Genomic DNA, 15,849 nt, shown 5'->3' with positions numbered 1-15,849 from the left:
GGCACCCGCGGGCAGGTGTGTCGGGCTGGTGGGGGGCAGATCAAAGCCCCTTTGTCATGCAGAGCCAGCTCGGAAATGATCCGGCCTGGCGGCCGCCGGCAGCTCCCCACACCCTGCTTTCCTAACAGACCTCGCCTCCTCTGAAGAGGCCCTCCCCCCCATAAATCCTCCCCGTCCCCCAGGGCAGGAGGTCTGTGAATGCACCGACAGGGCCCAGAGATGGAGCAGAGATAGGGCTGGCACCAGAAGCTAATGGCTTTATGGAGGGGAGGGGACCAGGGCCAGAGTGGGAGGACAGGAGAGAAGCTTCAAAGCGCTTCCTTGTGCAAACACCCTCCACCCCACCACCGGCCCTTCTCGGGGACTGGAGGGCCGGGGCCACTCCCTGTGGTCCCCTCCCTCCCCACACCCGCGCCCCGCCGGCCCATCCCCACCACTGCGGAGCTGAGTTCTCTCTCCCAACTGGTGCCACTTCTCATCCCCAGGTCCCTCTCTCTCATTTCTGTCCCACCCTCTCATCGGGCTCCTGTGAAGCCTCTCCTGCAAGTCCCAGGTTCACCGGAGGCCACGCTGGGCCCGTTTCCGAGGACAGGAGTCAGAGCGGCTCTGACCGCCCAGCTCCAGCACAGGCGCTAAGGCCAAACTTCCCCGAGCCGCTAATCCCGCCCTCGTAAACATCATCCAAGGTGGGAATCACTCGGGCAGCTGTTCCTACCGCCCTGTGCTTTCCAGCAAACCCTCGGCTCATTAAAAAATATATGTTTTAAAAACGTAGAAAAGGAAAACAAAAGACCCTAGCATGTGTGGTGGCTTCTTTCTCTGCTTTCCAGATGTCCGGCACCTGAAATTGAACACGTGTCCCCAAAACACACACACAGCAGCCCTCAGGACCCGCTCTCTCCCACGGACAGACGTGACCCACCCCCCTCCCCCACCAGCGACTGGCCTCATTGGCATGGGCAGAATGGAAACGTCTTGCCCCACCCGGCTGGGGAGGAAGGAGGCTGTGAGGCCCATGGTTTGGCCGAACGAGCCAGCGGACAGGGCAGGATTAAGCAGGGGGGGTCCAGGGTCTCTCTCTTCCGGACCAGGGGAGGATGCCACATTCTCACTCAGGACCCCTCCTGAGGGCCAGAACGAGCTGGTCAGACATCTACTCTGCCCTCCGGCCGCATTATTTCATTCATTCAAAATAGTCGTTCGCCAAATGTGTCTTGGGGGCCTGGTATGTGCCAGAGATACAGCCATGAACAAATAAGTACGTAATATGTCAGGTCCAGTGAACCTCGAGGAAAAATCAAGGGGGGACAAGGATCCAAAATGAGGGTGATGGTTTACCCTGTTTCGGGTTCTTGGGGGGAGCATCCCCCAAACCACTGAGTGGCCAGGTTGGGTGCAGCCCTGCTGTACCCGGGCCCCTCTGCGCACGTCCAGGGTCCTTACTGAGACCACTTTACTGTCACAGCCAAAGGGGTGCATGTTTGAATTGGGACTTTTCCAGCCACAAGTTTTCATTCCCTAAGAGGCCGTGTCCACCCCAGCAGCCGGCAGACCGGGAGAGGGGCTTGGGGACTGAGGCCGACGCAGCAGCTCCGCCCTTGAAGGGGCGTCTCCTTGCTGTCCACACACCAGAGCAGTGACGCCACAGAAAACCCCACCCGCGGGACAAGCGCCCGCCAAGATCACTGGCTGTTCACAAAACCACCCCTGGCTGCTCAGGACTGGCCTCCCCCAGAGCCCGAGGACTCAAGCAGCTTAGGTGTCCCCTAGGAAGTGATGTCACCTCCCACACCTGCCCCCTGGCCCCAGGTGGGCCCCCTCCCCACCTGGAAACCTACCCAGAATGAACAGCCTGCAGGGACCCTTTTCCAGGTCGCCACTGGCTACTTCTTACTCTTTTACCCAGCGAGGAGCTGCTGCCTTGTAATTCAAAGGTCATTTGCAATTTTGTTAACAGTCCTGGCACAGCAGGTAGACAAGCTCGGTCCCTGTGTGAACTCCCGGCTGCTGTCCAAGTGCTGCCCTTGGTCCCAGGAGCTCTGCAGGGGGGGGGTGGGGGGGGTGGGGGGGGGGAGGGGGGAAGGGAGGGGGTACCAGAGCTGCAGGCCTGTGCCTTCCCTCCCCTCCCCGCTATCCACCCCCCCACCCCCACCCCCCCCTCCCCCCCCATCAACCCGGCCACTCCATTTCCACCTCTGTAGAGAAAGGCTCCTCATGGACCTCAGGACACCCGACAACACCTCCTGAGATGCAGGTGCCTTCATCCCCCTTCCCTGCTTTCCAGGAAGTGCTGTCTGCTGTCTAATCCATGGGGCTCCAACACCAGCTTTCCTGCAGCACTGACTGTGCATCATAACGTTTCCCCGGTTGAAAATTCACGGTGGCTCCCAGCCCTTGCACCCCCGAAACTTCCCAACCTGGCCTCATTCTACCCCCCAACTCTTTGCCTGAAGTTCCCGCCACGGGGTCCCTATTCCTGTCTCCTCCTGCTCTGAGAACAAGCCCTGCTTCCCCGCCCAAGACCTCATCCTGATCCTCTGCCTCTCCGGCAATCAAACAATCAAACCTCAAATGACTCGCAAGTCCACCACCAAGGTTCACTTCCTCCGTAAAGCTGCCTTTGATTAATCCAATGCCAGGAGGCTCTTTCCCCTGACTTGGCGTTTCCTTAGCCCCTGGAGGATGGTGTCCAGCCTGCACCACCACGCCTGCACACGCTGCCTTGGAACTGTGTATGTTCCTACTTCTCCGGTAGGTCCAGCGTTTGCTGAAGGTCGGATGTGCCCCCCTCCTTCTCCTGGGTGCCCCATCCTGCCTGCTGTACGTACACCTGTCAATAAACAGCTCCTGATTGATGACCAGTGACAATACCTAATACTAGTGAGCATTTATTAAACACCTTCTACATGCACTGAGCCAAATGTTTTACACCCATTTTCCTCATTTAACTGTCACTAAAATTCTATGGTACAGGCTATTTTTATCCTCACTTGGAGCAGGGAAACCACAGGGAACTAAGGCGTGGAGGGGCCCGGTAACTCGGTCCTACAGCGATTGAATGGGAGACCCTGGCTTGGAATCGAGACATTTCCCCTCTTCCCCAAACACATCACGTACCATCCCTGGAGCAAAGGGCTTCTCTGCTCTGCTTCCCTGCTTTTCACCACTGCCCTCTTACCAAGAGGAAGGCTGTCCGAGGACAACATCCTGATTTGTAGGAAGTAGCCCCAAAAGCAATGTTTATAAAAAACAGGCTGATTACAAAGTGACTAGTATAAACACACACACACACACACACACTCACACACACAGCCTTGTGGGTGAAAAAAAGCAGACTTTCCCCCAAACAGAATGATACATGGATTGAGAACAGGTCAGGCTGTTTAAAGCTGGAGAAATTAAAATAGAATAATAGGATTTTTTTTTCACTTTTATTTGAAGGATAGTTGATGTATAAGAAATAGAATGATGGTTTTAAAGAGCTGGTGTTTATGTTGAGATGGGAGATCCCAACCAGGCTGAGAGATGAGGGTCGGGAGACAGACCCTGTGAGGTGTGAGGGGCGCAGAGGCGAGGAGCAGTGTGGTTACGGGAAGAATGCAAGGTTCGGGGAGAACGTGGAAAGAAGTTTCAGATAGCTTGTAACAGGGACTGACCAAGGGACTGTGTCTTCGGGAGGAGAAGGCCCTACACCGATGGTGGAAAACTGCATTGCCTTTCAACGAATACGGCTGCCATGGAGCTCTTTCTATTTTATGTATTTATTTTTAATTAATTAATTTTTTTTGGCCACCCTACACGGCGTGTGGGATCTTAGTTCCCCGACCAGGGATCAAACCCGTGCGCCCTGCAGTGGAAGCGTGGAGTCTTAACCACTGGACCGCCAGGGAAGTCCCGAAGGAGCTCTTTTTAAAACTCAAAATCGACAAGAGACTTCTCTGCTTTTTTAAGAAAGGCTCCCCGTCTCCTAAAGGATGAAGTCGGAGCTCCCCAACACGTACGCGAGGCCTTTCAAGAGGCCCCCCCCCCGGCCGGGCCTCCCACCCTCTCCTGGTTTCCACTCTGCTGGAGGAACCCCCGGCTGTCTGAGGCCTGCCTCCGCCCGTCCCCACGGTTTCTCCCTTTGCACTTGGCTGACCTCAGGACCAGCTTCTCCTCTCTCTGTGCAGGGCAGGCTCCTCTGGCCTTGAGGTCACATCTTCAACTGACCGCCCGCTCCAGAGAAGGCCCCTCCGTCCTCCTCATCTCCAGCTTCCTGTGAGTGTCTGCAGCAGCACTGAATGTAATGCGCAAGAAGCTGGCCTGCTAATCTGTTTATTCGTGGTTTTGTGTCTTTGCTCTGGAAACGATCTTGTTCACCATCTCCTCCCCGTCATTAGGACAGAACCCAACTGAAAGGAAAGAAAAGCCTTCCTTTGCTCTCAAGGAAACAGGAGGCGGGACACTAAGGCCCCCACACGCGGCAGCCCACCGACCAGCGAGAAGCTGCTTCGGTTCCTTATCCTCTTATTTGGGAACCACTGTCGGCTGCAGATGGAGATTTCAGAGACGCCAGCCGTGTCTCTACCTTCTCCTCAGAGACTCGAGCACCATCCGGCGTCTGGAAATGTGTAAGGTGCTGCTCCCCCAAGGCGCCGTGGTCCAGCAGGGATGACAAGCCTACTGGAAAGGCAGGACGGATCAGCCCAAGGACGACCACGTCAGGATGTAGACTTGGAGAGGGACAGAGCAAGCAGCAAGGCACATAGCAATGCGCTTTCGTCAGAAAGAAAACTTCAAGTTGCTTTTGGAAGGGTCCGAGAGATATTGCAATAAAGAAGGAGTGCGAGACTCCCCTGGTGGCGCAATGGTTAAGAATCCGCCTGCCAATGCAGGGGACACGGGTTCGAGCCCTGGTCCGGGAAGATCCCACATGCCGCGGAGCAACTAGGCCCGTGCGCCACAGCTACTGAGCCTGAGCTCTAAAGCCCGTGAGCCACAACTACTGAGCCCACGTGCCACAACTACTGAAGCCCATGCGCCTAGAGCCTGTGCTCCACAACAAAGAGAAGCCACCGTGATGAGAAGCCCGCGCACCGCAACGAAGAGTAGCCCCCGCTCGCCACAACTAGTGAAAGCCTGCGCGCAGCAACGGAGACCCAACGCAGCCAAAAATAAATAAATAAATAAATAAAAAGGAGTGCAATAATTTCCAATGTACTCAGAACAATTCTTGTTTGTTAAAGTTACAAGTCCCTCTGAAATCTGATATTGAATCCCCACTGAGCATGTAACATCCGTGGTCCAGGGAAACTCCCATGATCACATGCTTCTAGTTTCTTAGGGGGGTCAGTCACCTTTTGACCACGAAATGATGGTTGAGTAAGTCTTCTTAGAGAGCCAAGAAGTACAGACATGAAGATACTGATTGGCTACACCTCTTCCTTGCAATCCTGCCTGTTCTCTGTCCTCCAATTCTCCTCCTGGATCCAGGCCTGAAATCTTGGTGTCCTTCTTGACCCCTCCCTCACCCATACCCTCCGTGTCAAAGCAACTGTCAAGGCCTCTTGACTGTGACTCCCTAATTACTTTAAAAATGTATTCCTGACTCTCCATTGCTACTGCCATACTCTGAGCTACTACAAGAGCCTGCTAACTGCCCTTTTCCCTCCAACAAATTGTGTCTCATACCCCATCTCATCTACTGAATGATTGAATGAATTCCTTCCGCACGCAGTCCTCCAACTTCCAAGGTAACAGCCGGCTACAAGTGTCTCGAAATATGGTCCCCCACTAACAGCATGAGCATCACTTGAAAACCGATTAGGTACAGAGATTCTCAAGCTCCACCCAGACCTACTGAACCTGAAACTCTGAGGGTGGTGCCTAGCAATCCGTTTTTTGTTTGTTTGTTTTTTTTTGTTTTTTTTGTTTTTGCAATCTGTTTTAACAAGGCATCCGGTGGGTCTGATGCCCAAGAAAATGTGAGAGCCACTGTCATAGAACCATCCATAGTAATACGCAGCGAATTAAAGCATGAAGTCTTTCAAATAACATATATATGTATGTATGGATGGATGGATGGATGGATGGATTTTAATGGCAAATTTCTACATGAAATGCCTGGAACCAGTGGCTCCTCCCCTGGGGGCTAAAGACATCTGGAGACCACAGAACCACAGAACATGCAGACCAAGCATTGTCTCCACAATGAGTAAATATGTCCACGTACTTCCACTCTGACAGTCTACGTATATGTACATCCTTGTAATTAATAAAATACTAATTCACTTAAAAGTGCTACTGATGACTGTGGTGATGCTAGTATATTACAAGTCAAGGAATATATTAAAACCATTGGATGATACACTTTGAATGGGTGAATTATATGGTATGTGAGTTATATCTCAATAAAGCTGTGACATTTTTAAAACATGTTCCTGAAGACACAGCAGTTCCACTCTCCTGGAGGAATCTGCCACGTGCACACCAGAACATGTGTCAAGACTAGAAGAGCCTCAAACTGGAAATAACACGCATGTCCGTTATAGTTTATTACAAGGTACTGAGTAGAGTTCCCTGTGCTCTACAGTAAATCCTTGTTGTTTATCTATTTTATATACGGTGGTAGGCATCTGTTAACCCCATACTCCCAATTTATCCCTCCCCACCACCTTTCCCCTTTGGTAACCAGAAGTTTATTTTCTAAGTCGGTGCGTCTGTTTCTGTTTTGTAAATAAGTTCATTTGTACTATTTTCTAGATTCCACATGTAAATGATGTCATATAATATCTGTCTTTCTCAACACAGATATTTTTAAATGGGAAAATACCTAATGATTTGAGGGAATCTTTACATACTATCTCAGTGGAAAATATAACTATTTTGTCTCCTGGGGCACATAACTTTTTTTTCTTGCTTAAAAAAGGGTCCTCACACTTAAAAAGAAACCTCTGCTTTCAGTGAACGTTGGAAAATTTAGGTACAGAGACAGCTGGCTGGAGGGCAGGTGGAGCTGGCAGGGAGGGAGGGGCTCAGGGGGTTCAATGCAAACCACGTGGGCTGGTTACACAAGCGCAAGGCCTGGCCCAGCCATGCAAGAAACAGCAGCTACCTCGACCACTCGCTCCAGGAAAGAGGACCTGGCAAAACCTCCTCTGTCTCCCCTTTTTTTTGGGGGGGGGTCAATAATTGCTGTTTAGTCCTGTAGCTAGCTGTTTCTCCGGCGTGCGTTTCTCTCCATAGACACTTTTCTCTTTAAAATATTTTCTTAAGGAGAGACCAGAGATTAATGCAATGATGAACCCAGACTTTATCAGAAAGTCCCATAACCTTCTACAGAATCCCCTGGTGACTGTTCTCCTTCTCAGCTCAGTTAAGGCAGCCTCAGCAAGTTCCCCCACGGGTCCCTCTCTGTCCCTGGGTCCCTCTCTGTCCCTGGGTCTCTCTCTAGTTCTTCCTTCTAAGCTTTGCCCAATGGACCCTCTCAGCCTTAAGGCATATAGCATTCCTTTGTGTGATATTTCTCAACAGTTGGTGGAGATGAAAATAAGTAAGTTTTGGGTTTTTTTGGAGGGGGAATCCCAGCTCCACCACCTTACTCTTTGCAGCCCCTTGGGAAGCCTTATCTCGCAAACACTGTGTCGTTTCTCCTGTGTCTCTAGCTTGCAGGACAAATCACGTCTTGGGGGTGAGGTGAAGGGTAGAGAGTGGGTAGGAGTGGTGAGGTTTTAATTGTGGCCTTTTAGAGAAATGCAAAACTGCCCTTCCCCAGAAATGAGTTTGTCCTTCACAGTGGTAAGTTTGCCAGTGACAAACTTCCCACTGTTTGGGAAGGAGAGAGCAAACCCGCCCCAACTGTGGCGCAGGGTGTCAGCACACACAACCGGATCCTGAGACCACCCCGCTAAAGACTAATTCTTTTTTTTTTTTTCTCTCTTTTTTTTTTATGGCTGCGTTGGGTCTTCGTTGCTGAGCCGGCTTTCTCTAGCTGCGGTGAGCGGGGGCTACTCTTCGTTGCGGTGCGCAGGCTTCTCATCACGGTGGCTTCTCTTGTTGTGGAGCACAGGCTCTAGGCACGCGGGCTTCAGTAGTTGCAGCACGTGGGCTCAGTAGTTGAGGCTCGTGGGCTCTAGAGCGCAGGCTCAGTAGTTGCGGTGCACGGGCTTAGTTGCTCCGCGGCATATGGGATCTTCCCGGACCAGGGCTTGAACCCGTGTCCCCTGCATTGTCAGGCGGATTCTTAACCACTGCGCCACCAGGGAAGCCCTAAAGACTAATTCTTGATGTTTCAGGGAACCATGATTCCCCAGGTCCCAGGACCTCAGGAAGTGTAAACGTGTCCTCTGTATCTGCTGCAATGCGATCCAAGGAGCAGGCGGTGCAAGTCCCCAGACTCCGGTCCCTGCAAGTTTCCCAGAGGGGCCGATCCCTGCTGACTCCCCCTCACCTCACTTGGAAAAGCAGAGTTTTCTCCCTGGGTACCAAGCAAAAGTCCATTGGAAGATGAGAAAGAGGAATTTTTCCTCCTCACGAATCCTGATAAATTAATTTAAAAAGATGCTCTAGAAAAGAATGGCCAGAGGTAATTGTGGTACAGGAAGCATGGCAGCCACACTTGTGGACTTCGTTTTCAGGGGAGCGGGGAGGGGAAGGGAGAGATGTCTGGGTGCTCCCACCTTTCTCCCGTCATCTGCTTTCACTGGGTCTGTTGGTCTGGGGAAAAGCATTTACCTGGGCAAGTGTCATCCACTTCTGCACATTCCTTGGTTGGGATAGAGTGAACAAAGCAATAAATGGAGCTCTGGATCCCCATCACCTGCAGGCCAATGACCTCTCTCTAAGCCATGGGCTAACTAGAATTTAAATGTTTATCTATGTTACCAAGTAAATGTGTTCCTGTTTTTGCAAACCAAAGCGTATTTTAAAAGGACCTGGGGAAATCATACTATTTAAAAAAGCAGGAATCACCAACTGTCAGCCAATCAAATCTCTTTGACTAACATAAAGTTTCAAAATTTTTGAAATATAAATGCCTCATGGATGGGGGAGGGTACACACAGGCTAATTTTCCAAACTCCCCACCGCTCTCTATCACCTCTCTCCTGGCTGCTTCACACATTCATTTTGCTTGTCAGGTTCCCAAAGGCTTTTAAGTAAGTGACTCTCTTATTTAAAAGAACATTACTATATGTATTATATATTTTTATATATTACATATAATAGTCATTTTACCATGTGAACAATCATTCTGAACTATTTATAAATCTGGATTTGCACATATGGGGTTTTCTGGAAGCAGTTACATATACTGGTTCTTTTTTCTAAACAATTCCATCGTTCCATCCCAGAAACAGAGAGTTTGGTTAAGTCACTGCCTCATCTCACTCCAGTCTTCTTGTGCTCTTACACTCTTACTGAAGTTGCCAACCTTCTGCTCCCAAAATGGGCAATTTCCATTTGCAAAAACAGGATAGTTACTTCATTCATTTTTATAAACAAGCAGGAGATGCCTACTGCAGTGAAAAGAATAGTGGAAGCAGCAGCCTGGATCCACAGGGCTGGAATGGTGATGCCAGACACCTGGGCCTCCACCTCCACCAGCCAGGTACCAGGGACACGGCTGAGGAAGGACCGGCCGGAGGGGCTCCAACCCAGAGCAGGAGAGGAGGGGGCATCTGACTGTCCCGGGACTGACAGCCCACGCGGACGTGGCCCCCTGGTTGCCAGCAACTCTAGGTGATGCAGTCTGCCCACTGCCGCCTCTAGCTGGTCCCCCGGTTCAGACTGACCCTTAGACTGTGCTGCGGGAGAGGTAGGTCCTCAGAGGGAAGAGGTGTCGAGCATCCTTCTAATGGGACCAGAGGCATAAAGTGCTCACCCCTACAGGGGCCCTCACTTCCTTCCTCACGGGGAGAACATCACAGCCAGGCGGCCCCCTTCTTCCCTCCCTTCGCTAGCACAATACCCACATCTCCTTTCCCCAGACCAGAGTCACCCTGGAGTCCTTCAGGTCAGGTCCCGGGGCCTCACAGGTTCTGGGTTTTGGAATTAAATGACTTGTGCGGTTGCCTCTGGAAAAAGCAGGATCACCCAATTCAAGCCTGGGCAGGTTGAGGGTCTCAGTTCACCACCGAGATTCTTCTGTTTCTTTTACGGCTCTGCCAGGCCCCTTTCACAGGCTCCCAGCCCTCCTGCTAAATTGCTCCCTGGTGGCCTGCTGGCCTGGCGAAGGCTGCAAGGACAGAGGCCGAGCCGGGTGGCCATGTGGCCTGGGCCGCCTCATGGGGGCTGCAGAGAAGGCAGGTGACACACAGACGCCGGCAGGTGACACACAGACGCCGGCAGGCTCCTTGAATTCTGTGGCCCCTGGTGACTGTTCAGTGCCCATCACTCGACGGATACTGACTGTGGGCCACTGAGCGCCTAGCACCGCACAGGAGAGGACAACAGGCCCGTAAGATGTCACTCCCCTAGGAATGCAGCATCGCCGTCCCTCCACTGCGGTAGCCACTGGCCACTCGTGACTACTGAAAGTTAAAATGACTCAGGACTTCCCTGGTCGTCCAGTGGTTAGGACTCGGCGCTTTCACTGCCGTGGGCCCGGGTTCAATCCCTGGTCGGGGAACTAAGATCCCGCATGCTGTGGGGAGTGGCCAAAAAAAAGCTAAAATGACTTGAAGTTAAGCATTCCGGTCTTCAGTGGCAGTGGCCACATTTCAAAGGCTCAGTACCCTCGTGTGTCTTGTGGCTGTTTTTTTTGTTTTTTGGGTTTTTTTGCCACATCGCACAGCATGCGAGATCTTAGTTCCCCAACCAGGGATCAAACCTGCGCCCCCTGCAGTAGAAGCGTGGAGTCCTAACCACTGGACCGCCAGGGAATTCCGTGGGTCTTGTGGCTTTTGTTGGGGACAGCTCAGGTCACAGCACGTTTCCATCATCACAGGGACTTTACGGACTGAGCTGGTCTAGAGTGGCAGCCAGGCAAGAAAAACAAATCATCACCCCCATCATCAAAACCACAAGTTCCATCTGAAATCTGTGAGTTAGTTACGTTTCGTGTAGTAAGGGCTATAACAGAGGTAACACGCAAGATACTACAGGCACATGGGTAGTAAAGGCAGCCAACCTAACCCACGGCCCAGGGTCACCCACCTACCAGCCAGGGAGATAAACTTTCTATTCCAGTAACTTCTCATCCTTACAGTTAATCACTAGGAAAAGCAGATGCAGTAATGACATGGGGAGTAATTTCCCATCATCAGAACTAAATGACTAGCTATTTCGTATTTGCTACTCAGTATAGGAAAAAGGTCAGACCCAGCGAAAATGCCAGAGAGTAATTCAAAGGAAATTCTTTCTGTGACTCCAAATCAATAAATTTTATCAAGCATCTACTACGTCTTGGTCAAAGATGAGTGAAATTGTTCTCATCATTCAGGGGCGGGGCAACGGGCCAGATTACAATACTGAGCAGAGTAACACGTCACAGTGGACGTACCAAATGGCTGTTCAGCTGTCATCCTAGTAAGTGTGTCCGATTATTAATCCTAAGAAAGACAGATTAACTCCTAAGGAGGGGATGCTTCATGATGGAGGTGGTGGTTTTTTTTTTTAATTCTTTAAATAATTAATTAATTAATTTTTGGCTGTGTTGGGTCTTCGTTGCTGTGCGCGGGCTTTTCTTTAGTTGTGGTGAGCGGGGGCTACTCTTCCTTGTGGTGCGCGGGCTTCTCACTGCGGTGGCTTCTCTTGTTGCGGAGCACCGGCTCTAGGCATGCGGGCTTCAGTAGTTGTGGCACGTGGGCTCAGTAGTTGTGTCATGCGGGCTCAGTAGTTGTGGCGCACGGGCTTAGTTGCTCCGCGGCGTGTGGGATCTTCCCAGACCAGGGCTCGAACCTGTGTCCCCTGCGTTGGCAGGCGGATTCTCAACCACTGTGCCACCAGGGAAGCTCTGATGGAGGTGGTGTTTGAACTTGTCCCTCAGAGGACGGGCAGGATTCCCACGGGTGGACATGGGAGGGGAAGGCCTTCCCACTGGACCAAGGTCAGAAACACGTAACACATTTTGAGAATGACAAGAACATCATATAACAATTTCACGTCCAAAATTCAACTTTAGAAAACACAGAATGAGAAAGAGAGAGAGAGAGAGAAAACCAAAATTCAAAGAAAAACAAAAGTCATCAATTCCTGGCAAGGCGGGCTCCCTCATCCTGGGACCACCTGATTGAAGACCCCAGGACACCCCCCCCACTCCAGGAGTCTGGGCCTCCGTCTGCAATCTGCAGGACGCCCAAGACACTCCAGCAGGAGAGAGGCAACATCAGATCTGCACTCAGGAAGGCCGGCGATGTTTGCTGTTCGTGGAGTGACAGCCCAGAGCTTGGGGCCCAGCTGGGAGGGCCGACCCCGCAGGAGCACAATGAGGGCAGAAGGAGAAGCTTGTCAGCCCGCGTGGGCAGGTCTGTGTTACACAGCCGTGAGGGTGACAAATGTCAGGAGTGGGGACCAGCCACCAGCACAGGCCCTCAGACCGCTTGCCTTCGGTCACGGCTGAACTGAAATTGAGAATACTGATGGGAGAGGACTTCCCTGGCGGTCCAGTGGCTAAGACTCTGCGCTCCCAGTGCAGGGGGCTGGGGTTTGATCCCTGGTCAGGGAACTAGATCCCGCATGACGCAACTGAAAAAAAAAAAAGATCCTGTGTGCTGCAGCTAAGACCCGGTGCAGCCAAATAAATAAATAAAAATTTAAAAAAATACTGATGGGACCATGTCTGCATGTGGCTTTGGGGAGAGTTCACGATTTTCATGCTCCTCTCCAAGGCTACATAGGGTGGTTGGGGAAGGTTTGATCTCCACTGGATCCGGCCAGCTTGCAAACATGTCCTCGACCCGAGAGAGGCACCACAACTGAAAACACAAACGGCCTGAAGTGTGTATACACCTACGAGGAGTCAGCAGAGATGCATTTATTAAAATCAACAAAAATGATAGTTAATCGTAGAAATAAGTATTAATAACTTCTGCAACCCTGGGTACCTATGCATTTATTTTCTGAGATGTTACTTCACCCCATAGACATCTTCCCACTTGGGACCCTCACAGCTATTCGTGGCAGAGCTCACGGGCTGGTCACATGGCTCAATCACATTTTCCAGCGCTCAGATGTCCTAAAATGGTCATAGGACTGAGCTCTTCCTCGTGGAATGTCAGAAGAAATGATGTCGGCAACTCCCGAGTCTGGCCCGTGAAAACCCCCCACAAGCTGCACCCCATGCTCCCTGCTTCTTTCAGCTTCATGTGCACAAGCACGGCGGGTTCAAGGAAGACTAAAGCCAGAGTCACAGACAGAAGAAGCCCAGGTCCTGGAGTTGCTGCCTGGAGAGCTGCTGGCCGATAAGGAGCATGCATTTTGGTTTTCACAGGGGCTAGAAATGAACTTCTACAATTTTAGAGCCGATTTACAGCTGGCACTTGTTCATGACAGGAGCTAGTATGAGCTTGACTAACACCAGCTCTCACAGCCTATCCTACTTTGTATTAGACTCATGTATAGACTTTTAAAAATCCCCTTTCAGACTGTAAACACCTCTGTGTATTTGGAGTTGCTCAAATGGTTGCTAAGTAAGTCTACCGAAGAGACGGCAACTGTGGTCAGGTGGTAATCCTCATTAAAAATACAGAGGGGGGAGGGATAAAGTGGGAGACTGGCACTGACATACACACACTGCTATATATGAGATAGGTAACTAATGGGAACCTACTGTCCAGCACAGGGAACTCTACTCAACACTCTGTGATGACCTATGTGGGAAAAGAATCTAAAGGAGTGGATACATGTATATGTATAACTGATTCACTTTGCTGTACACCTGAAACTAACCCAACACTGTAAATCAACTCTAACAAAAATTTTTAAAAAATACAGAGAGGCATCCAGACACACAGTCGTATAAGGACAGAGAGTGGACGGGAAAACAGGCCTGAATTCCTGTTTTTTGAGGCCTATGACATTTTGTCTGTCTGGAAAGACAGTAAAGCACAACATCCTAGAGATATTAAAAAAGAAAAGAAAGCATAATCCTATATTAAGCTATTCACCTACAGCAAGACCTAAGCAACAGCACATTGTGTTTTACTAACGCAGGTCTAGCCCTTCATACTTGGGACTGCAGACACACCTGCTCTACATCCCTGATTCCTCACGGAGATGACGAAGGGCTGAACCACATAAGCCCTAAAGTCCTTTCCAGCCCTCACAGCCCTGGCATCTACTGACCAGTCCACCAGTCCAGTTAAATTGGCTTATTAAGTCTATTAGGCAATTTATTATGCTTTCAAAATAAATTGTCTAAAAAATTTCCAACCTTTCATGAAGGTAAAGCCTAATAAAACACTAAAGTAATTTTTAGTTCTGAATAACAAAAGTTAATTAAGATGATTGGATAGTGTCATTTAAAAAAAAATCTCATCTTGTGATAGGTAAAAAGTATTATCTCATTTTGGGCTTCCCTAGTGGCACAGTGGTTAAGAATCCGCCTGCCAATGCAGGGGACACAGTTTCGAGCCCTGGTCCGGGAAGATCCCACATGCCGCGGAGCAACTAAGCCCGTGCGTCACAACTACTGAGCCTGCGCTCTAGAGCCTGCGCGCCACAACTACTGAGCCCGCGAGCCACAACTACTGAGCCCGTGTGCCACAACTACTGAAGCCCACGCGCCTAGAGCCCGTGCTCCACAACAAGAGAAGTCACTGCGATGAGAACCCCACGCACCGCAACGAAGAGTAGCCCCCGCTTGCTGCAACTAGAGAAAGCCTGCGCGCAGCAACGAAGACCCAACATAGCCAAAAATAAATAAATAAATAAATTTATTTATTTAAAAAAATACAATCTCATTTTAAACTGCATTTCTTTGATTATTCACAAGGGCAGACGTGTTTAGATGATTCTTAGGCATTTTTATTTCCTCTTTCATATGTCATTTAGTTTTAAGATGAGAACACTTCAGCAGGACCACATCTTTCAGCCAGCGGCCAAATGAGGGAGGCCAGAGGATCCTGCCCAGAACTGTCACCAGCTCTGGGGACAGAAGTGTAGGACTCCTCGCCTTGGTTCAGCTCTGCATCTCTGAGCACACACCTGACTTTCATTATGTGTTAAATGCAATGGAAGCACAGCATTGGCGGCGACCAGGGGTCCATATTTATTCTCTTTCTGTGACAGCCACATCCAATGAAAGAAAAAAACAGGGTTACAAATTCCACCCAGGATCTGGAAAGCCAGCTGGGCTGCTGGAGCTTCTTTCTACTTCTCCATGAATAAACATTCTACAGAGGAGCCCTGAACAAACAGTGCCTCTAATCACGTGTGAGGCAGACTGGGCCCCCAAACTCCACTAGCCAGGTGACGCTGGCTTTGCCTGGCGAACTCTAGCGCAAAAACGTGTTTTTGCCAAAGAAAGCCTGTGACTCTGTAACTGGATATGGGCTGAAGTCACTCAGAGGGCGGAAGTGTTGAACCAGGGGGCATTTTTTGGCTCCGCTGCTTTCCCAAAGCTAACCATGCTCTGTGGCCACAGCCCTATCCCAACATCACCCGCTGGGTTCCACCAGCAAAATAAAACAACATTGTGGGTTTCAAAAGCAGTTAGAAATTTCGTTTACAAAAACGGATTGAAGTGCCCACCGCCGCTGCAGCAGCAGATCTACTAAAATTGGAAAGACACAGAGAAGATCTATATCCTCTGTACGTACCTTCGATACTAGCATGGCCTCAGCAAGGGTGATGCAGGTTTGTGACAAGGTCCCTAATTTTATATGTCGGTTACACCTCAGTAACAAAACAGATTTAAAAAACGGCCAGAGG

General features: G+C 50.4%; 1 protein-coding gene and 1 pseudogene across 1 annotated transcript in view; one reads left to right on the top strand and one right to left on the bottom strand.

The window, feature by feature from the left end:
• Positions 1-15,849, bottom strand: part of WNT5B (Wnt family member 5B) — a 91,523-nt gene that overhangs the window by 13,168 nt on the left and 62,506 nt on the right. The gene's annotated exons all lie outside the window — the stretch shown is intronic.
• On the top strand, positions 15,672-15,800 carry LOC133101809 (U6 spliceosomal RNA; annotated as a pseudogene).

Source organism: Eubalaena glacialis, chromosome 11, assembly GCF_028564815.1.
Source record: "Eubalaena glacialis isolate mEubGla1 chromosome 11, mEubGla1.1.hap2.+ XY, whole genome shotgun sequence".
In the NCBI taxonomy this organism is placed as follows: Eukaryota; Metazoa; Chordata; class Mammalia; order Artiodactyla; family Balaenidae; genus Eubalaena; species Eubalaena glacialis.
This window is presented reverse-complemented; position numbering and strand designations above follow the sequence as displayed.